This window comes from Staurois parvus, unplaced genomic scaffold (genome assembly GCF_062004578.1).
Source record: "Staurois parvus isolate SC_StPar_1 unplaced genomic scaffold, SC_StPar_1.0 ptg000282l, whole genome shotgun sequence".
In the NCBI taxonomy this organism is placed as follows: Eukaryota; Metazoa; Chordata; class Amphibia; order Anura; family Ranidae; genus Staurois; species Staurois parvus.
The window spans coordinates 10044168-10069186 of NW_028318078.1; positions in this window are offsets into that span (position 1 = coordinate 10044168).

The following is a 25019-nucleotide window of genomic DNA, read 5'->3' on the forward strand; positions in this document are numbered from 1 at the left end:
CCTCCCACTGACACCAATGATGGGACACTATTCCCCCCACTGACACCAATGATGGGGCACTATTCCTCCCACTGACACCAATGATGGGGCACTATTCCTCCCACTGACACCAATGATGGGGCACTATTCCTCCCACTGACACCAATGATAGGGCACTATTCCTCCCACTGACACCTATGATGGGGCACTATTCCTCCCACTGACACCAATGATGGGGCACTATTCCTACCACTGACACCAATGATGGGGCACTATTCCTACCACTGATACCAATGATGGGGTACTATTCCTCCCATTGACATCAGTGATGGGACACTATTCCTCCCACTGACACCAATGACGTTGCACCACTCCTCCCACTGACACCAATGATGGGGCACTATTCCTCCCACTGACACCTATGATGGGGCACTATTCCTCCCACTGACACCAATGATGGGGCACTATTCCTACCACTGACACCAATGATGGGGTACTATTCCTACCACTGATACCAATGATGGGACACTATTCCTCCCACTGACACCAATGACGTGGCACTACTCCTCCCACTGCAAAATTACAGTTATGAAGTAGCAACGAAAATAATTTTATGGTTGGGGGTCACCACAACATGAGGAGCTGTATTAAGGGGTCGCGGCATTAGAAAGGTTGAGAACCACTGGTTTAGAGACTGGATTTTTTTTAAAATGGCTAATAATGGTGGCTTATAGCAGGACTGTGATAGTACTGCAGGCATTCTGACACTGACACTGGTGACATTGGGTTGGAACTGGCTAACTGCCACTGACATCTCTAGTGACACTATCACAGTGATCAGTGCTAATAAAAAGCACTGTCACTGTCACTGTACTAATGACACTGGGCAGGAAAGGGTTAACAACTGGGGCGATAAAAAGTTAACTGTGTGTTAAGGATTGTGATTACTGTGTACTTTGTGGTGTTTTCCTAGGGGACGTGCTGTTTTTTATCTCCTTGCTTTGCAAGGAGATAAAAAGCAGCACATCCCCGCTGACAGTAGAGAGATCTGTGTTGTTTACATTCACAGATCTCTCTCCTGTCAGTTGCTCTGCCGAATGCTGGGTCTGGAACCCAATGATTGAGATGTACAGAAGCCAATTCCAGCTTCCAAATAGATCCATGGCAGTGCATCAAAAGGTTAGGTAAAGGTACTAGCGGATTCTGAAAATATGGATGGGATGCAAGGATTGACATTGAGGGCAAGCTTTACAATATTCCTCAATAGCTTTGTAAATACTGAGCTAGAAAAAATGGGCCAGATACAATATCATCCCAATTGGAGACTGGGGAAACATCAGCTGTTCCACCATGTGCTCCTGTCCATTTTATGCATAATACGTTTTTTTATTAATAAAGATGATACTTACATCAATACAAACGTCAATACAACCGATATATCAAGAACATGTAACAAAGAGCATACAATATTGGATAATTACAGCAATGTCAAACCAAACTACAATATAAGGAATCATTCCCTCATAAGGCACCCTAGCACCATCTGGACATGTCAAACTGAACATGGCGTAGAGCCAAAAATCCAAGAGAATAAATCTGACCACTGTGTTCTCAGCTATGTAAGAAACCTAAACAGTACATGGGGTTTCCTTATGAAAAAATCGTCATGTCACCTATATTAAATGAGATACTTGGTTTACTGTCAACATGCCACAACAGTAGATTCACCATAACAAGGGAAAGAAGAACAAAAGACATCAAATGGTGAAACGGGTGTGGAGGGAAGACAGCGCCAACCAGTTTACTTATTATAATCGTCAAGCTGATCGAATAGAACAAAAAGATATAAAATAGAAGAACAGGTCAGAATACAGACAATAAAAGGGACACAAGGGGGAGAAAGGGGAACACAGGAGAGGGGAAGAGAGAGAGAAAAAAAGGGTAGGAGAAAAGGGGAAGTTAGCACTCCACTCCCCCCTCTGAGGAAGAATGATCAACACCATCCTGGGGGAATCCGTCCAATCCATCCAAACAACACATCATGGCAAGGAAAATGTTGCCCGTCTCCAGGAGAACAGGACCTCTAGAAGGTACAGAAATACGATGCTCATCATCACACAAAAATTTTGCGGTATTCCTCAGAAAGTTTGTATTGTATCCAGCAGGCCCAAGTCTTATAGTAAGACGAGTATCTATCATGAGCCATGGCTATCAACTCCTCCATCTCCGCCGTCTTGTCAACCCTCAAAAACCACTCCTTCAGAGATAGCACTGAGGTCTGTTTCCAATTACGTGGAATGCACATCCTTGCCGCCGATATCATTTGCACGACAAGTGACCCGTGGTATCTCTGACCCAAGAAAGGTGAACAGTGGAGCAGGTATTGAAGAGGAGTAAAGTCCAACTGATATGAGGTGACCCAAACAATTATATCATTCACTCTCTGCCAGTATATACGCAACATACGCGACATTCCCACCAAATATGGAGCATCGAGCCTGATGCTTGCCAACATCTCCAACAAAGATCTGGAGTTGCCAGGTAAATCTTGTGCAAAAGATGAGTTCTGTAACAATGTATGAAAATTTTAAAATTATGCTCCTGAACTGATACATTTATTGTACCATTGTGTATCTTCTTAAGAACATGTTCTCTATTCACTGGAGTCAGGGATACCTCAAATTCTCTTTCCCATTTACCAAGGCATCCAACCGCAGTGTCAGACCCTTCTTGCATCAAATTAAAATAGATCAAAGAAATCTTGATTGAAATTTACCTTTCTGAAAAAAGTCTCCAGCTCTGGTAAGGGAGGCAGCAATGCAAGTCTTACGGAAGGAGAGTTGTAAGCCCAGGGGAAAAGCTGGATTGTTTGCAACAGGAGTCATCAGGCTCGGTATGGAAGACACCCTCCCAGCTCTACAAAACCGTCTAAAACATAATAATGATGCTCCAATGAGCGGATGCTTTGCCAAATGTCTTTCAGCAACTGATGCTGGCAACCAGGGTATAGACACTAACAGTCCAGCTGCTATCTCCTGTTCCAATCCAACCCAATCCTTCAACCGTGCATGTATATGCCAATCCACCATTCTGGTGAGCAGGCAGGCTCCATGATAGGACTCAAGGTCAGACGCACCCAACCCTCCCCTGCTTTTTGGTTGACATAATTGAGACAAACTCATCCTGGGGGAGCTGCTTTTCCAAATAAATCTAGAGAATAGGCGCTGTGTCATGCGGAAAAAGATTCTGGGGAGAGAAAATGAAATAGCTTGCATAAGATACAGACATCATAGCAATACGGTCATTTTGAGCACCGCTGCTCTGCCAAACCAAGAAAGATGGAGGCTATTCCAACTAGCTAAATCATCTTCTATTTTGTGAAGCAAGGACTGGAAATTGAGATTGTACAGATCCCACAGAGATGCCATCAAAAAGATCCCTTAGTATGTAATGCCCTTCAACTGCCATTGAAATGGGAATTCCTGTTGGCATTGAGCAACGTGGCCTTCAGGAATGTGGTGTTAAGAGCGTGCGATTTCGTAAGGTTGAGTTTAAAATTCGACATCAGTTGATATTCCCGGATCACCTTTAATAGAGTTGGGAGAGTAGTTAATGGACGAGAAAGGGACAGAAGGACATCGTAAGCAAAACCCGCTACCTTATAAATATGTGACCCAATTGCTATACCTGCTATATCAGGATCTGCTCGAATCTGTCTCAAAAAGGGTTCTAATGTCAGCACAAAAATAATGGAAGACAAGGGGCAGCCCTGTCTTGTTCCATTTGTGATCGAAAAAGCCTTGGAAAACAGCCCATTGACCTTCACTGAGGCCAATGGATTGGAGTATAAGGAGCCAATAAAGATCTGCATTCAATCCACAGTCCTGCATTTGACAGAACTGCCGCCAAATGCTTTCTCTGCATCCATAGAGAGAAAGAACCCCGGGGATTTAGATTAAGTCAGCCAGTAGTGTATATCCAATGCCTTAATCATATTGTCTCGACCCTCTGTGCCTGGGATAAAACCCACTTGATCCAACGCCACCCACGACTTCAGGTGAGGCAATAGATGATTAGCAAGAACCTTTGCGAACAATTTCACATCTACTAAGATAAAGTCTAAAGTAAGCGCTCTCTATAAAACAGCTGTAACACCAAAGGCAACCAATATAAAACCTTCAGAAAATCTTATAAAACAAAAGGGTGAAGCTCTAAGACTAATTATTAATGTCCATAAATATACTGAATTAAAATAACCAAGTGAAAGTGACAGTCTGTGCGAATGATCAGAAGAATCCAATGATAGTGCTCCAAATAGTGTGGTAAGATTATGCACTCACCAGATGCGTAATGTATGTAAGCATTAAATGATTGGATTCTTCTGATCATTCGCAAAGACTGTCACTTTCACTTGGTTATTTTAATTCAGTATATTTATGGACATTACTAATTAGTCTTAGTGCTGCACCCTTTTGTTTTATACGAATTTCACATCAACGCTTAGTAGGGAAATTGGGCAGTAATTTTGGACTCGTGTTCGATCTTTACTTGGTTTTGGAATGACAGTCAGGGGGTGGTGAATGTTCTTCCAATGAATTAAACGTGAGGGAGAAGCAAACCCTCAAACATTTTGTAATATAAAGTGGGCAGTCAGTCCGGACCTGGACTTTTCCCTGGGTTCATACTCTTAAGTGCCTCTAGAACCTCCTCAGCCGAGATCAGCTTATCAATGGATTCCACTACATTAGGGGGTAAAAGAGGAACGCCATACTGACTAAGGAACACACGGTCAGAGACACTCCCTGGAGGACCTCCCATTGACGATAAGTTATATAGTTTTTCGTAGTATTGAACAAACTGAGATGCAATAGCTTCCTTCAGAGTGCAAATTGCCCGACTGATCCCTAATGTAGTGTTTGGTTTTCTGAAGTGCTCTGGCCAGGTAATGGCCATTTTTGTTGGCATGTTCATAAAAGAGTTTCGAAGGAAGAGTAAATTTCCTGCGTACCTGACCCCCCAGTTTCTCCAACAAAGCTTGTCGAGCTTGAGACAAAGCTTCAAATGCCTGCACCGCCTGTGAGCATTTATGATTAGTCTCCAAAGTATGCATATGAGTAATAAGCCTATCTACTGAAGCCTGTCTGGCCTTCTTAATTTTCGTGGAAAGGGTGATAAAGTGTCCTTGCATGACACACTTATGCTCTAGCCATTGTAGCATTGGGGAGGTATCAGGGGTGTCATTAAGAGTGAAAAACTCTCGTAAATTTTCCTGAAATTGGGCCAAATGAGATGGATCACCCAGCAAGGAAAGATTTAAGCGCCAAAATTTGGTTCTCTGCTCCCGTTCAGGAAATTGGAGAGTCATGGTGATCGGGTGGCGATCAGAGGCATAAAGCGGCTCAATAGCTCAATAGTAACATTAGACAAGTAAGATAGATCTGCTTGAGATAAAGAGATAATTGATACACGAATACTTCTTATGTATATGTGAATAGTACGTATAGTCCTTACTAGAGGGGTTATGCATCTGCCGGGAGTCGTGTAAAGATTGAAAGGTCAGTTGAAGTTTGATTTGTTTGAGAGCTTTGTAAGGGATGGCAGAAGTCCCAGTTGACAAGTCCAAAGGCGGGTCCAAAGGCACATTCAGATCACCTCCCAAAATCAGGAGTCCTGAGGCAAAAGAAGTCATCTGCTCCACAACCCTGCGCATAAAGGACCTCCTGTCCATTTTTTACATGATACAGTAAGTCACAGGATAATGCAAGCTGCAACTGTGCAGTTCCCAAATTTTCCCTGGCCACAGGTATTATATCCATTAAAAGAGAAGAATAGGATTTAATATAAAAAGTCATACTTACCTAGGTGGATGCAGCATCGATACACTGCTGCATCTGTGCTTCTGGCTCTTAGGCTGAGAACTGAGCGATCAAGCACAGCTGATCCCTCAGTTCTCTCCCCTCTGCTCTGAGCAGAGAGCTGTGACTGACGGTCACTGCTGTCTGATCTGCCCCCCCCCCCCGTGCTCACTGGAGTGCTGGGCTAAAGAGGGGGTGGGAGCGGCTGGCTCAAGTTCTCAGTGGATTGCTGAGAGGTTGAGCCAGGTGCAGGTCCAGGCACCTGGGTGGATCCCAGCCATATGGTCATGATCTTTTCCCAGCCTGGACCGGCTCTGTAACGTTAGCCGACAGAGGGTTTTAGCCTGTTGATGGCTGAAAACGTGTCACAGGAATGCAGAATGAACTACACTCTTGTGATCCACAGGAGAAGTACAGCCAAAAAAGCTTTGGCTGTACTTCTCCTTTAAGTCTGGCACTGAGGATATTTCCTTTCTCCCCAACCATGACTGCTACTGGGCAGTTGTCAGGTACCAACACCCTGTCAGACAACTTTGTAAGATTATTTACTTCAGACACACTTTCAGTACTGTTACCTGTTTTTTCCTCACAGTTTCAAAAAGAGCAGAAAATCACAGCCCAGTATTACACTGCGTAGAAAGTTTTTACCCACATATATGACATGCTTGACAGTTCCACTTGTAGGCAGGTGCAGTCTACAGTCTCCACTGCAGGTGGTGCCCCTCTGTAGTAGCAATGCAACTGGAAGAAGGAGTCGGGAGAAACTGGATTTCTCTATGGTTCCCTCAGTACCCTGTAGCAGTGATCCAGCTGAGTGTTCTGAATCCAGGAGACTCCAGTGAACATCTTGGGTTATGCAGAGTCTTTTTAAGTCCCTGCCTGGCATTGAACTGTTGAGCATGTCCTGGTTGGGTAAGTCTTCCCGCCGAGGTTGTACTGTTTTACAAATTCTTCAATACACTGTTTCTGGCAATTCGGGACTCTGTATGCTTTCTGCCACCACACCACGCTGCCACTGCACCACGCTTCCATTGTGAGCACTGTACTGAGAGTAAGGTCAAACTCCAGAATGACAGAATGTGGGGTCTAAACCTATGGAAATATAAACTCAGGATAGCTGGTGTAGCGCCACCCCTGTTGGAAGACAGTGGTCTCCAAAGGTTGCTCTGGCCTTGCAAGCCTTGCAACACCTCTGACACCCTGGGTCCAGGCATAGTTCACACAGGATCACACTTGCAAGGACACCAAGTTGTAGTAAGGCAAATGAATAGTGGAGAAAAGACCCTTTACATTGGTGGTTAGTGGAGAAGCGACCATTAGATTTTAGTAGGAAACTTTTACTTTGGTGGTCATAGGTTAGAGGTCAGTCTGCCATACTGATTACTCAGGAAACTCCTAGCAACATCTGAAGGAACCGTGGCTGACAAAGCCTGCCTTAAACTGGCTAAACATTATACAATCAGATTGTATAATCTCTGTGCAATCTCCATTAGTTTTATCAAAAATGTGTAATATAAGGACAAACCTAATCTATTCAAAATTTAGTTGGTGGTAGATATAAAGGAGATTGTATAGTCAGATTGTATAGTGTATAGTCATCTTTAGACCTTTTGATTGCGTGAGGTTAATTCTGCAACACTCCAGGGACATGAAAAGATGGCCCTAGCAGCTCTTGTTTTATTATTGGAAGTACTAAAGATTTTGAGAATCAAGTTAAGAGAGCCAATGACTCTTGTAACATCAGACTTACTCTTCAAGTGATGTGAATTTTGTACAGTGCTGAGACCAGGCCAGAACTACTTATATATTTTTCATTTTGAAACCCTTTCATTTCACTGTTGCTCATAACTGTTTTGTAATAATATTTCTTGAAATATTTCTTTCATCATTTTTCATTTTATTAAACCGATATTTAGAAATTGTTAAACTGAGCGGAATCTTTGAATGCTCTAACTAGAAATTAAGTTCTCGGCTTCTCTGAAGTAAGCACTGTAGGGTTAAAAAGCAGATTAAAACATATGGCTAATCAGAGGAGGAACTGATACATGAATTACCTGAGGCAGATATCCAGGCACAACAGACCCCGGAGGAGCCTGCAGCAGAAGGTTCTCCATCTGTCTTAGTTACAAGTGGTTCTGTACAGTCCAGTGAGAAGATTAGGACTGAATCTAATGTAACGACTAATGCAACCTCAGGTCCACAGTCTGAGCATGTTGGTACTAGACTGTCCCCAACATCGACCGTAGAAGTTATCATCAGAAAGCTCTTAACCCCAAAGGAGCCACGTGATGTGTTAAGTCCTCTGTTCTTGTGCCAAAGACTGTGAATAGATCTGTACCCTCTGACACACCTGGCTGGGATGAGGATGTAGACACAGACATCTCTGTGTATAAATACCTCCAAACACAGCAATAACTATACACCAGAAAATGGCACAGACCTATTTAACCACTTCAAAACCAGGCACTTTTACCTCCTTCCTGCCCAGGCCAATTTTCAGCTTTCAGCGCTGTCACACTTTGAATGACAATTGAGCAGTCATGCAACACTGTACCCAAATGAATTTTTTTCAGACAAATAGAGCTTTCTTTTGGAGATATTTAATAACCACTAGGTTTAATATTTTTTGCTAAATAAATGAAAAAAATGCAAACATTTTGCAAATAAATAATCTTTCTTCATAAATGTAGGTCAAAATGTAGTCTGCTACTTTTCTTTGGTAAGAAATAACCTGAATCAGTGTATATGATTTCGTCTGTAGGAAAGTTATAAAGTCCACAAACTATGATATAAATATCTGAAAATTGATCAATTCTGATGTACTGCTAGCTTATCTAATTTCTTGAGGCCTGAAAACACCAGGACAGTACAAATACCCCCAAAATGACTTCTGTTTGGAAAACAGACAGTCCAAGATATTTAGTAAGACGCAGAGTGCGTTTTTGTCATTTTTTGGCACAACTTTTTGGAAAATGAAGAAATCAATGTGTTTTTTTCACAATTTTTCTTTTTTTTAACATACTGTCACCAGTGCAGTACAGTGTCATTATATAACTGGTGTGGCGTTGATCAGGGACACTGACTGATGACAGTATGTAAAATTTAAAATAATATATATATTTTTAAAATATTTTTCTCTTTTTGATTAGTTTTTCTTTTTTTATGATTTTTTTGTTAAATATACTGTGACCATACCAATACAGTATTACCATAATAACACTGAACTACTCTAAAGAGGTGATCAGAATTTTTTTTAACAGAATATGATTGCTTATAACAAAGATAAAAACATAAAAATTGCTGCGCTGCCTCTCCCAAAAACTACTTAAAAAAATTAATGAATGAACTCCCTACTCCACAAAGGGTCCCCACGAATGTTCATATACTATAATTCCCCGTGGGCTGGTAATTATGTCCCTCCTTCCCAGTGACTAAATCCTAAATAAACCAATACAAGGTGCTTATACAGTGAAATTGTATAAAACTATATATATATATTAAAGTCCCAAAAAGTTCAAAAACAATTGAAAGAATTCCAAAGAAACCCCCATCCACTTCCGGTGTGAATATTAAGTTATACAGTAGTAAATCTTCTTGTCCATAGTAATTCTCTGCATAGTGCTCCAATTAGTGCTCCCTCTCCAGAGCCCCACTCGCCACAGATAATTGGCCACCTGGAATGGTAGGTGAAATATCGCATAAGATGTTGCAACACTCTCCTGCAGGATAGTTGGCCGTCTGTGTGGTCTTGACACCTCTATATGCTGATGACATACTCCATAGTGGAAACACCTCTGGATCAATCGTTTGCTACAAAACTCCTCCAGAACCTCCACAGTACTCCTCCACCACTGTAAAAACATCAAAGGGAAACTTCCATAGCGTATTTATTAGGCAAAAAAACATTTAAAATTGTACTTATATAAAAACCACATGTATAGCAATTTATGCTCTTGATGATGTCATACGACGAAACGCATAGGGCGGGGCTTGATAGTGCTACACTTGTCCTCTGAGAAGGAATTGATTTTTGCTGGGATTTAAAGTGCCATATACATGGACTTATTTCCCTCATGAACTGGCAAATCAGTGCATAATTTGTTAGACATGCATTTCTTTTGAATTTTTTGTTGCTATTCTATCTCTCAGTGTTACAATACACCTACCATTCAATTTTTAGACTGATCATTTCTTTGTGAGTGGGCAAACATCAAAATCAGCAGGGGATCAAATACTTATTTCCTTCACTGTAGTTGTGAGATTGGACTAGGCACTCACTCTCCCTCCACAGCCATCTAACAATACAGCTGATTTGGAGACAGTTGCTTGTTCTCTGACAGCTGTCAAACTTTTCCTTAGCAACAACAGAGGTTCTCCTCAGCTTATTTACTGTCCTGAAAAAAAACATACATTTTAGATCAATATTAAAAACCTTAAAAATTTTAAAATCAGAAGGTGAGTTGTGGGGAAGGTTGTTTTTTAATTTCAGGGCCCATGTTGTCTCTGAGCACCCTTGTGGTGATGAAGCTGTAGCAGTTCTTGAATGAGGCTTAGTCTCCAGACTTTCACCTGGATGTGAGAAGACTTTCAATGTCTTCCACTATATGTGAAAATGGGTATAGACAGTGAAAGCTCCATCTACATTAAAATTAAATTATATTTTAAAGTCATCATCGTGGAGTATCTGTGTGAAAACTTCATTCCACAGTCTGTTATTGGCATAAGGTGCATGATGGACCTTGAACACTCCTGAAATGAGAGAAGTGTTAGAAGCTCTAACTTTAAAATGATCTTTCCTACCTAAAATAGAACTAATCTTAATCAATTCATTCTCATATACATTATAACACTTTGTGATCTGACATATTTCAATCTTTTAAAATATGCAACTTTCATTAAAATAGTATATGTTGATGCTGCCAGAATGTTCCTTTTTCAGACATAGTTAGTCTGGCTGAAAAAAAGACAAAAGTCCATCTAGTTCAACCATAAAAAAAAAAAATTATAATCCTACACCCACAGTTGATCTAGAGGAAGGCAAAAAAACCCAGCAAAGCATGATCCAATTTTCTCCTGCAGGGGAACAAATCCCTTCCTGATCCCCCGAGAGGCAATTGGATATTCCCTGGATCAACTTTACCTATAAATGATAGTATCCAGTTATATTATGTATATCTAGGAAATAATCCAGACCTTTTTTAAAGCAATCCACTGGAGTTGGCCAGAAGCAACTCTTGAGGAATTCTATTCCACATTTTCACAGTTCTTACTGTGAAGAAACCTTTCCGTAAAGACACTTTTGGTTATGTGATGAAAACTAACCCAGGTTTAGAAAGGGCCTCTAGCCGGTTCCCTTCCCTGAAGTCCTCCTGTAGAAGTGTGAAACATGAGGGGTTTGGGTTATTGATCTTACTTACCCACTGGGGTTCTCCTCACCATCTTGCAACAACAGGGCCACCAGGACCACATGCTAGTTACTTACCCAAGTTTTATTACAGGCACCTAACCTTAACGCTATTTAGACATAACACTAATCCCAGTTCGCCCAGCAATGTAATGTCCAATCCGTAACTTGTTTTTCCTGAATGATTTACTTAAAAGTTAATAATATACAAAGCCAAGATGGTGGCATAAAAATACTTTTCTTAGGAAAATGCATATTACTGCAAAGAGAGGTTGGCTGCCAGTAGTCTCTGCTTTACTGCCTTGACAGTCCTTCACCCTGAGGTATAATTCACAAGCCCAAGCTGGGTCCACAACGCGTAGCTCTCTTACTCTGGCCATACACTAGCAGATTATCGTTATGTAGTGTTCATACATATAGTTGTATGAAAATTCCTTGAAAATTCGATGACCTGTCAAATGTCATTTGAAAGTACATCAAAAGTTTGTTTGCTTTTAGCATTTGATTTTAGAACGAATGTAATATCCTGAACAAAAACTACATACCCTGTTAGAAATTTATTTGTAAAACATTTTCCATCCTGCTCCTTTGAAATTTTTTGTCATTGTGGTCAAAAACAAATGTTGATTTGACCTCATTAATAAATACAAAATTGAAAGAACATTCTTAAAACAAATAATTTCAAGCAAAATTCTACTAGTATATAGCCAGCTTCACCACCACAAATGAGAGTCCTTCATGGCTTTTTCTTCCTATGCACCCTCTCCCTAGTAGTTTCTCCCCCTGATTTTTTCTATCCTAGTCAAGTTCAGCCCAACTTGCATGGAGACAGGGCATGGATCACCCTAACAGGGGCACTAACCCCCTCTTACACAATGGCTTTCCTACCTTGCCACCTTTTCTAATTGAGACTACAAACAGCTTGGTAACACACATTCTGTAGGCATGCTCTTCTGTTATCAGCAGCAGCAGTGACAAACAGAGTTTTCTTTAAAAAAAAATAAGCCTTTAGAATCACTTTAACCCTAAAAGTATGTTATGAACCTGTACAAACCTAAGCACACAACACACCAGTCATCTTACAGGATGACTATATATTTACTGGTTTGAAAAGTTTTAGAAATTAAAGAAATGTCTTAATTAGTTTGGCAGCATACTGACCTTGATAGCATTGAATCTGATAAGAGGTGCGTGGGAAGCTGCTGAATGTGGGCTAATCATGACGATTGAATTGTGCCTACATGCAAAAATAATGAGGTAATCCTTTTTTTTTTTTGGTAGACAATAGACATGATATGTAAATGCATGTTTTATTAAAAGCCAACATTTCCTTTTACCAAGCATGAAATTATAGAGATTTCATTAGCTGATTAAAATGTGCTCCTCTTTTCCCCAAAACATGCATGTCAAACAGCAGTTTTACAGATATGCAAAGTTTGACAGTCTGTCAAAAGTCGACAGTAAATCCCTCATCTTTAACACCAGCTACCTTTCCCAGGCATATGGAGAAAGCATGGCTGCTTCTGGAAGGTCAGCGGTGTCTCTGATGTGTAGTTGTGATTGACTGCCACACCTCAACTAATAATGGTGTGAATGGCAATATGGGAGCACCCAGTATTAGTGATTATTAGCTGATTTTTTCATATTTAGCAGTTTCTGAACACGTTGCCAAAGCAAATGGTTACTTTACATCTCAACACCAGTTAAAAATAAACCAGTTTCCCTGGCCATTTCACAATCCCTTAGCTAATTATTTTAAATAAAAAGCCCATAATTTCACAGGCCAAGTTCCAAGTGTTCCCTCTTCTTGTCTTTATTCTGCCAGAAGCATCCAACACATAGCCCTTGCAGAGTCCTGAATTTTTCCAGCAGTGACACTATGATGCTATAATGGGAGGGGTCAACTCAACTTCCATTCACCAGTACCAAAAGAGACATGTGGGCAGGGCCTACTCACATTGCACATAGGGGTTCCTTTTGTGTGCTTGTGTCCTTTTGTTTGCCTGCTCATCAAAAAAAAAAAAGCAGGGCCAGGTTCATATGGCATCAACATTATATTGGCACCTCTACTTAGAGACAAGCCATACACTGTAAGCAGTAGATGAATGTACAGGGTCTCTCTGTAAAACGTGCTGTTCCTTATTATTACACACCTTGCCTGTGAATAGTTGAATTTAGGAGGAACACCATTGAGCCTATGCCGTCTCCACCCATTCAGCGTACCTCTGTCACTTTGCTCCCAGTAACAGAATGTGCAAAAGCACGTACCTCATGCTGCACCTAAGTAACTCCTTCTGCTCTCCCATCCCATGTATCGTATGTACTCTCCAGCGCCTCAGGATATGCACAGCTAAAAGGGAAGCCAAGGGTACCAGGACAGCGACAACCAAAGGAAATGCTTCAGGGGTGCAGCCCTCCTCAGACGGGGAAATCAGCCACTGGATAGAGAGAAAACAGGTGGTGCACACACCTAGTGCATTATCTAAGGTTTATTGTAGGAGTGAAAGAATAATAAAAACATACTCACAGACGAAGCATGTATCTAAAAAGCATAGAAAATGACAATGGGCACAACGGCAGGCAAGGTGTTCTCACTGTCAGTGCGATCAAATGGCTGACGCGTTTCGGGGACGAATCCCTTTCCTCAGAGCTGATGACCAACCGGAGTCGCCGATCGTCTCCGGTGTCTCCCCCTGAAGGGGAGACGATCGGCCTGACTACAGCTTTAACTCCGGTTGGTCATCAGCTCTGAGGAAAGGGATTCGTCCCCGAAACGGCTGGTGACCAACCGGAGTTAAAGCTGTAGTCAGGCCGATCGTCTCCCCTTCAGGGGGAGACACCGGAGACGATCGGCGACTCCGGTTGGTCATCAGCTCTGAGGAAAGGGATTCGTCCCCGAAACGCGTCAGCCATTTGATCGCACTGACAGTGAGAACACCTTGCCTGCCGTTGTGGCCATTGTCATTTTTCTATGCTTTTTAGATACATGCTTCGTCTGTGAGTATGTTTTTATTATTCTTTCACTCCTACAATAAACCTTCGATAATGCACTAGGTGTGTGCGCCACCTGTTTTCTCTCTCTCCCATCCCATGTGGCTAGGCTGTGGGGTCTCCATACCGTGGTTTGGTCCCAGATAAATTTGAGGCAACTATCTTGCTGCTGAGTTAACCCTTTGAAGTGGCCTTGTTTTCATACCCTGTGTGTGCATTACAGGTCTTGTTCTTTCCTGCAACAGAAACAACCATGCACCCCTTTAGAGTAACTTGAGACTAGGCTTTAAAGCAGTTCAAAGAACTTAACCAGAACGTCTGCAAAAGTACAGAACAAAGCGCAACACAGTCCAATCCCTAATTGTGGCTGCCCAAGCATACCTGAAAAGGTAGCAATCAATATATACTTAGTTAGTCCAGTTGAAAAAAGACACAAGTCCATCAAGTCCAACCACTAAAAAGCAAAAAAAAAGATACAGTCCTATATACATAACCTATACCCACAGTTGATCCAAAGGAAGGGGATAAACCCCAGCAAAGCATGATCCAATTTGTTCCAGCAGGGGAAAAAAATCAGTGTCCATTTCTAGTGAGTTCCTCCTGGAACTCTGGACTCCTGTGGAACCACATAGTGCAGCAGCCTTTCTTCAGTAATCCTCTGTGCAGGCTCTCCTCACTCTAAGGCTAGGTTCACACTGATGTGAGGTATATCACAGGTGATTCGCACAGAAACTGCACCGCATTCCTGTGCAAATCACATGCGATTTGTGTGCAATTATGTATGGCTCAAATCGCACCGCACCCTCACCAAAAAGGTGCAGGACCCTTTTTTGGGTCCGCACTAGAATCAGATCGCATGGGTATTCACACCTACAGTGGGGATCGAAAGTTTGGGCACCCCAGCTAAAAATTTGTATTAATGTGCATAAAGAAGCCAAGGAAAGATGGAAAAACCTCCAAAAGGCATCAAATTACAGATTAGACATTCTTATAATATGTCAACAAAAGTTAGATTTTATTTCCATCATTTACACTTTTAAAATAACAGAAAACAAAAAAATGGCGTCTGCAAAAGTTTGGGCACCCTGCAGAATTTACAGCATGCACTGCCCCCTTTGCCAAGCTGAGACCTGCCAGTGTCATGGATTGTTCTCAATCATCGTCTGGGAAGACCAGGTGATGTCAATCTCAAAGGTTTTAAATGCCCAGACTCATCTGACCTTGCCCCAACAATCAGCACCATGGGTTCTTCTAAGCAGTTGTCTAGAAAACTGAAACTGAAAATAGTTGACGCTCACAAAGCTGGAGAAGGCTATAAGAAGATAGCAAAGCGTTTTCAGATGTCAATATCCTCTGTTCGGAATGTAATTAAGAAATGGCAGTCATCAGGAACAGTGGAAGTTAAAGCAAGATCTGGAAGACCAAGAAAAATGTCAGACGGAACAGCTCGCAGGATTGTGAGAAAAACAATTCAAAACCCACGTTTGACTGCACGATCCCTCCAGAAAGATCTGGCAGACACTGGAGTTGTGGTACACTATTCCACTATAAAGAGATACTTGTACAAATATGGTCTTCATGGAAGAGTCATCAGAAGAGAACATCTTCTACGTCCTCACCACAAAAATCATCGTTTGAACTTTGCAAATGAAAATATAGACAAGCCTGATGCATTTTGGAAACAAGTTCTGTGGACCGATGAGGTTAAAATGGAACTTTTTGGCCGGAATGAGCAAAGGTACGTTTGGAGAAGAAGGGGCACAGAATTTAATGAAAAGAACCTCTGTGCAACTGTTAAGCATGGGGTTGGATCCATAATGCTTTGGGGTTGTGTTGCAGCCAGTGGCACAGGGAACATCTCACGAGTAGAAGGAAAAATAGATTCAATAAAATTTCAGCAAATTTTGGATGGTAACTTGATGCCATCTGTGAAAAAGCTGAAGTTAAAGAGAGGATGGCTTCTACAAATGGATAATGATCCTAAACACACCTCGAAATCCACGGGGGATTACATCAAGAGGCATAAACTGAAGGTTTTGCCATGGCCTTCACAATCTCCTGACCTCAACATAATTGAAAATCTATGGATAGACCTTAAAAGAGCAGTGCGTGACAGACAGCCCAGAAATCTCAAAGAACTGGAAGACTTTTGTAAGTAAGAATGGGCAAAGATACCTCAAACAAGAATTGAAAGACTCTTGGCTGGCTACAAAAAGCGTTTACAAGCTGTGATACTTGCCAAAGGGGGCAGTACAAGATATTAACTCTGCAGGGTGCCCAAACTTTTGCAGACGCCATTTTTTTGTTTTCTGTTATTTTGAAAGTGTAAATGATGGAAATAAAATCTAACTTTTGTTGACATATTATAAGAATGTCGAATCTGTAATTTGATGCCTTTTGGAGATTTTTCCATCTTTCCTTGGCTTCTTTATGCACATTAATACAAATTTTTTGCTGGGGTGCCCAAACTTTTGATCCCCACTGTATGTGATCCGATTCTGCACATTGCACCATGTTTTGCGGACTGATTTTGGGGTGTTGTTAACTCAACATACACACCTGCATCGGTTCGCATGAACGGGGTGTGATTCTGATGCAGTGCGGAATTCACACAGAAAACACTGCCCTCCCCTTGTATTTATGTGGCTTACCACAGGGGGGCAGGACCCAAGAAAACCCCAGAAAGATCTGGGACACAGTTAACCCCTTCCCATCCAGGGCAGCCTGAACTAACTAGAACTATCTAAATGGCTATAAAAAGTACAATTCAGCGAGCGCTAAAAAATGTGAATTTGAAGCAGCAAATGCACTAAAAGGAAAACCTTAAAACCCTCTTAAATATTGTAACTTTTTATCTAAATGGCTACACAGTGCAACTAATACACCAGTAGAAATACATGCAATGACACCTTGTAAGCACCTACTTACAGACGCAGTGGATTTTCATGTGACAAGAGCCTTAGGTAAGTTCTGCTTACGCATGCAAAATACCTGTCCCTACTATAATGAATGTTTCACTGTTTGGTCTGCCTAGTGCTGCACAGTTCCTCTTTAAAATTCTCCCTGTCATGCCCTTCACCTTCTGAACATGCATGTTGCAGACTCAGACCTATCCAGGCAGTGTACAGACTGGGGTCATCTTAGCAGTAAAATAAACAGGAAAAAAGTCCAGAAGTAAATTTCTTAACAGATATTCCGTCCTTATTGTGATTATTGTTTCGCTTGCAGCATAAATTGCCGCACCCTCCGCTGTCTCTAATTGTCTTGGGAAGCCTAAATATTAATGCAAATACCATTTAATCCAAGCCTCTTTTTTGTTTCTCTGATGCATTTGTTTGAAATGCTAATGCACATAGCATTTAAATAAACCTAAATACTATGTGCATCAACATTTTAGAGGACTTTGAGTTTTTCTGTTTGATAATGAGGTTTCCACACAGACAGGCACTAAAATAGAATATATGGGACAGGCATAAAAACTGGGGAATAAAGGAAGATGGGGAGAAGGAACATTCATGTGAATGGGCTCAATTAGGAGAAGATTTTTCAAAATCGGGGAAAGTCTGAAAAGAATATCCAGATCTGCCAGATGGCCGTAAATCTATCATGTTGTGCCATCAACCCCTCAAGACGCTGTATGCGGTTAAGCTCAGAAGTCCAATTCGTAATCGTGGAGGCTTCTGCTGATTTCCAGTAGTGTTGGGCATGATGTGAAAGTTGAACATAACTTCAGCCTTTCATGTGTTCGGCAAACACATAAATGGTAAGGGCATTCGGTGGGCTGTTCGCCCGATGCGCCCTGCAATGCACTGTGCTCTGACAATGCATTGTGATTGGCCAAAGCAATGCACCTGACCACAGGTTAGGTGCAATGCTTTGGCCAATCACACAGCATGATGATGTCACAAGGGGAGGTGGAGCTGACCCTGCCCCCTTGTGTCGTCATCACAGTATTTAAGATCTGTCATCCTGGAGTAGCTGTCAGACAGCGGTAGCCAGCGTCGAGAGTGGAGCGTGGTTTTTTTTCAGGTCGGCGGTGGCTGCGGGCATCGTGATTGACTTTGGATCAACTTTGGGGGACATTTTTTAAATTTTGTTTTTAATAAAGGACTTGTCAAAGACTATCTACTGTCATATTTTACCCTACACTCTTTTTTTGTGTGAATGAGTAGCGGTACCATGTACCCCATAGTCATTCACATGGGGGGGGTGGAATCTTCCAGATTTTCTGCATGCAGGCCCACAGAACCAGGGACCACGGTTGTGGTGAAGAGGCCCTTGTCCCTATCAACATGAGGACAAGGTGCTTTGGAAGAAAGCCCCCCTTGCCCCAAAGCACCCCCCACATGTTGACGGCAAGTGGCCTGGCATGGTTTTGGGGGGGGGCGCTCTCTCGTCCCTTCCCCTTTCCTGATCTGCTGGGCTGCATGCTCGGAAAAGGGTCTGGTGTGTTTTTTTGGGCCCCCCCGCCATTTAAAAAAAAATGTTGGCGTAGGGAGTCCCCTCAAAATCATACAGAGCCAAATGGCTTGGTATGGATGGGGGGGGGCCTGCACATTTATAAAAAAAAAAAATTTCCGGGCAATGCCGGCAATTTGTTTTACATTGAGCTGTCAGAGGGGATCCCCGCTGACAGGTGGAACATTAAATAATGTTTTCACCACAAAAATACCACATGACTTAATGATATAACTCATGTGGTATTTTAGTAGCTGTGCGATATCTTACTGCATACTCAGATTCGGTAAGATACCGCTTAGTGAATTCTCCCCTCTGTTTGAAGTTCTCGGTCAAACTTTTGTTAGGTTCAAATGTTCAACCACGAACCAAACAGGGGGTGTTAGGCCCATCACTAATTTCCAGTGCCCAACAATCACATTTCTGGCTGTCATGAAATAGAAGTGCAATAATCACTTTTTATCAGAGGGGATAGAACACAGAAGTAAAGACAGAAGAGCAATAGAAGCAAGGCTGGTGCTAGACTATTTTGCACCCTAAGCAAGACCAGCTACTTGCACCCCCCCTTAAAAAAAAAATAAAACTGCTAAATATTTTTCATAAGTCCATAAGAAACCAGCAACATCTGCAGCAGCCATCATCAGAGTATGCCAGTTTTGTATGTGGAAGACATGAAAAGACAGGGGGAGGCGCCACTAACTGCAGTATTAAAATACCAATTTAATAAGCAAATGGTGTTAAACACTCACAAGAAATAAATAATCACTTATCATCAATAATAGTCACCGTCAGTCCTTCCCGTCCTATGGATCCGTCAGTGTGGGTTTGGAGCCATGGATGGAGAGACTGAAAGATGCCAGGATGCCCCTGGACAACCAGAAGTGCCTGGGCCAGCTTGGAATGCACACGAGGCGGATGTGACCTCACGGGGGAAGATCTTGTGCCTTGGAGGACAAGCTACCTGGTCAGATCTCTGCTCCTTCTAGAGGCCTGGAAGCACACTGCTGTATCATCCCACTACTTATGGACACAGCAGCGGCTAGGCGGACTACAGATACCAACATTAAATTTTTTTACAAGACCTCAATTAAATAAAGTAGAAAAAGATTAATGAACATAAAACCAGAGGTAAAAACACTCTATATGATACAGTTCTCAGCAAGCAGGAGAGTAGGGAAGCCAGCAGTAGTGCCGGGCCCTAGGCAGCTGTCTAGTTCGCCTAGTAGTAGCACTGGCCCTAAATAGAAGGAAACACAGAGATATGAGAATCTGTTAGAGTATCATAAATATGAAAGATATGGGACCAAAAAACATGAATGACGGGACAGTCCTACCAAATGTGGAGCGTAGAGCCCTGTGGATGATCACACAGGCTCACGAATCTACCACACTAAGTGATCTCTGCAACACACTTCGTTATGGATATAACGACCTAGTAGCTGTTTATTTTCTTCATTTACCTAAGATGTGGTTTAGGATCACCTCCAGTCGATCTCTGAAGATATTCTTACTCTCTGGGAGGTCTCTAGTTGTTTTGCCTATCTTGCTGTGAGACTTGATGGAGAAAAGTATTTGTCCTTGTTAACATTTCTGGATTTGCCATAATTTTAATGCAAGCCTGTACTTTTCTTATGGAAAATTAATAAAAATCTTATTCTTAAAAAGAAAAGCAGAAAAAACTGGGGAAGAATACTCATTGAGGGCCGCCCAATGATGTAGATAAGTTACATAGTTTACAAAAGGATATCAGCAAATGTTTTTTGTTACTATTGTAAGCTATTATTACATTCCAGCTCTACATAAAACTAATATAGTTGATATTTGCAAGGGTAGTTGACATGCATGAATAACATACTGGCTTGAATATGTCTTTTGGGAACTCCAATGGCAGGCTATAACCACTACATAAACTCTGGCACACAACCATGGTTTTTATAAACCAGACCATGGTGCTTCTTCCAATGGATTTCCCCAGATTTTTCCATAGTCTTGGCATTTGATGCATGCTGCTGCTCTTTTACCTTCTGTTGAATTCCATACTATGCAGAGTTGGTGTGTAGAAGTAGAGACTGTTATCAGTGCTCAATTCTTTCATAAATTGTACTATGAGACAGAATAAATTTGCATCCAATATGAATATTCCCCTGTACAAAACACAGTTTAGCATTTTTTTTTAGGTTAAACAATGAGCAATACATCCAGCAGCGCTAGAACACCAAAACAGCTGCCAACATCACTCTCGTCAGGTGAGGCTTATACTTACTGAATTCAATGTTTTTTTTCAAATTTTGGTAGAATGAAACCATATAAACATCACCTGCATAGGGTCCTTGCAGCTTCTTATTCCATATTGCCATAACTTCTTACATTCTAAGTCAACATTCATCAAAACCTTATTATAAAATTGGATGGATTAGCTATTCTGTTCAACACAAAACTGTATTTATAATATCCAGACCAAAACGGCATCATTGAGATCTCAGACTGTACACGTGAAATGACTGTTCATGTAATATTAGTGTCCAGATCTAGCTAACACCTTTGATGAAGAGTGATAAAGAAAATAAAACCTGCTATTGAACCTTGTAAGGTGCACATCATATAGGAACTTAACTATGGCCATCACTAGTAAATGCTAGGGTAATTTGAGTAATTTTGTAGCAGTGATTTTTCGCAACTACTGAATAGCTTTCCCTAATGTTTTGTTGCTAGGAAAAATAGAAATCAATGATATGTCTGTGTCAGAGTTATTCTTACTTTACTGACATTTTGCAGCATTTAAAGATGTATACAGGTTTTCCAGCTTCATTTAGAATCACTAAAACCAGGTATAGTGCTATCCAAACTAAAATCCCACTATTTACTGTATAACTACTGAATAATCAAACAGTGCATATTCAGTGCATATATACAGCAATAATAAAAACCACCCTCGTAAAATATATTAAAATGGTTTTTAAAAGTCAGCACTAGGGACGTTACTTACATCTAATCTGAAGTGTTCCTTGTGCTGGTTTCGGCTATAATAGTGGAAATCCAAAGTCCTTTGCTCTGCTCCCTTCCCGTAATATTCCGGTGATGCAGGGGACCTTTGACAGGCAGTCATGAAGAGTGCCAACTAAACCCACACTTTTTGTCTGCCTCTTCCATTCATAGAAGCTGTACTATACAGTTGCAAGAAAAAGTATGTGAACCCCTTGGGATTACGTGGAGTTTTGCATGAATTGGGCATAAAATGTGCTCTGAACGTCATCTAAGTCACAACAATAGAAGAACACAGTCTGCTGAACATAATACTACACAAACATTAGATGTTGCCATGGTTTAATTGCACATAACGTGAACATTCACAGTGCAGGGAGGAAAAAGTATGTGAACCTTTGGACTTAATAACTGGTTGACCCTCCTTTGGCAGCAATAACCTCAACCAAACGTTTCCTGTAGTTGCAGATCAGACCTGCACAACGATCGGGAGGAATTTTGTACCACTCCTCTTCACAAAACTGTTTCAGTGTAGCAATATTCTTGGGATGTCTGGTGTGAATCGCTCTCTTAAGGTCATGCCACAGCATTTCAATCGGGTTGAGGTCAGGACTCTGAATGGGCCACTCCAGAAGGCATATTCTGTGCTGTTGCAGCCATTGTTTTGTTGAATTGCTTGTATGCTTTGGGTCATTGTCCTGTTGCATCACCCATCCTCTGCGGAGCTTCAGTTGGCGGACAGATGGTCGTACGTTTTCCTGCAAAATGTCTTGATAAACTCTGGAATTCATTTTCCCATCATTGACAACAATCCATCCAGGCCCTGAGGCAGCAAAGCAGCCCCAAACCATGATGCTCCCTCCGCCATGTTTTACAGTGGGGATGAGGTTTTGATGTTGGTGTGCTGTGCCTTTTTTTCTCCACACATAGTGTTGTGTGTTCTTCCCAAACAACTCAATCTTGGTTTCATCTGTCCACAGTATATTTTGCCAGTAGTGCTGTGGAACATCCAGGTGCAATTTTGCAAACTTCAAACGTGCTGCAATATTCTTTTTGGACAGCAATGGCTTCCTCCGTGGTGTCCTCCCATGTACTCCATTCTTGTTTAATGTTTTCCTTATTGTAGATGTGTCAACAAAAATGTTAGCGTGTGCCAGAGATTTCTGTAGGTCTTTAGCTGACACTCTGGGATTCTTCTTTACCTCATGCAGCATTCTGCGCTGTGCTCTTGCAGTAATTTTTACAGGACGACCACGCCTAGGGAGAGTAGCAACAGTGCTAAACTTTCTCCATTTGTAGACAGTCTGTCTTACCGTGGACACATGAACATCAAGGCTTTTGGAGATACTTTTGTAACTCTTTCCAGCTTCATGCAAGTCAAAAATTCTTGATCGTAGGTCTTCTGAGAGCTCTTTTCTGCGAGGCATGGTTCACATCAGACAGTGCTTCTTGAAACCAGTAAACCCAAAACAGGTGTGTGTTTTTTAAGGGCAGGACAGCTGTCAGCAACACATCCAATATCATCACACTGATTGGAGTCAAGGTTGGCTCACTCCTGGCTCCATTTAGCTCTGGGAGAAGTCATTAAGCTAGGGCCTCACATACTTTTTCCTCCCTGCACTGTGAATGTTTACATGTTCTGTGCAATTAAACCATGGCAACATCTAATGTTTGTGTAGTATTATATTCAGCAGACTGTGTTCTTCTATTGTTGTGACTTAGATGACATTCAGAGCACATTTTATGCCCAATTCATGCAAAACTCCATGTAATCCCAAGGGGTTCACATGTTTTTTCTTGCAACTGTAACTTCTATGAATGAAAAACTATCTATTATGGATGACGAGCAGATAAATGAAACTCATTTATGAAATACACATTACTATAGCACAGGCTGTTATGAATAGAGGAGGAGGGCAGAAAGGGTGGGCATAGTTGGCATGCTTGATGAGTGCCTGTCACAGGTCCAGCGCTGGTGTGGTTAAAGGGCAGAAATCCTCTGTCACGTTGTTGCTGAGAATTGTGCTTCTGTTAGGCTAGATTCATACCTATGAACCTGTGTTTGATCGATTTCTGCAGTGCATTCTGCCTATAGCTCTACTTTAAAGTGATTCTAAACCTACTTAAAAAAAAGTCATACTTACCTGTTCTGTGCAATGGTTGTGCACAGTGCTGCCCTGAACTTCCTTTTCTGTAGTCCCCCACCAATGTTCTTGGCTTATCCTCTTCAGTGAGTGCCCTTATAGGAAGTCGCTTGTTATGGGGGTACTCATGTAAGCACAATCCTAAGCCATGCTGCATACATACAGTGGCTCTAGCTGCTGCCTCTCCATCCCGTGAGGGTGCTGGATTGAGATTGGGCTCAAGTAAGTGTTTTAAATGCGCTTTGGGAATTCAGTTCTTAAGTTTTTTATGTTAATGCAAAGAATGCGTTAAGGTACAAAAAACTTTAAGCCTTTAGAATCACTTTAAGTTGCAACCTGATTGTTCAATTTATATTTATATTTACCAAGAACTAGTATAAGTGTCTACCCAAATGTATATAAATATATATATAGAGTGAAGGAAATAAGTATTTGATCCCCTGCTGATTATGAATGTTTGCCCACTCACAAAGAAATGATCAGTCTAAAAATCGAATGTTAGGTGTATTGTAACACTGAGAGACAGAATAGCAACAAACAATTCAAAAGAAATGCATGTCTAACAAATGATGCACTGATTTGCATGTTCATGAGGGAAATAAGTATTTGATCCACTTCACAAAACATGACTTAGTACTTGGTGGCAAATCCCTTGTTGGCAATCACAGAGGTCAGACGTTTCCTGTAGTTGGCCACCAGGTTTGCACACATCTCAGGAGGGATTTTGGCCCACTCATCTTGGCAGATCCTCTCCAAGTCATTAAGGTTTGGTGGCTGATGTTTGGCAACTCCAACTTTCAGCTCCCTCCACAGATTTCCAATTGGATTAAGGTCTGGAGACTGACTAGGCCACTCCAGGACCTTAAAGTGCTTCTTCTTGAGCCACTCCATTGTTGCCTTGGCCATGTGTTTTGGGTCATTGTCCTGCTGGAACATGACCCATTTTCAATGCCCTGACTGAAGGAAGAAGGTTCTCACCCAAGATTTGATGGTACATTGCCCCGTCCATCGTCCCTTTGATGCGGTGCAGTTGTCCTGTCCCCTTAGCAGAAAAACACCCCCAAAGCAGAATGTTTCCACCACCATGTTTGACAGTTGGGATGTTGTTCTTGGTGTCATAGTCAGCATTCCTCCTCCTCCAAACACGGCGAGTTGAGTTGATGCTAAAGAGCTCGATTTTGGTCTCATCTGACCACAAGACTTTCA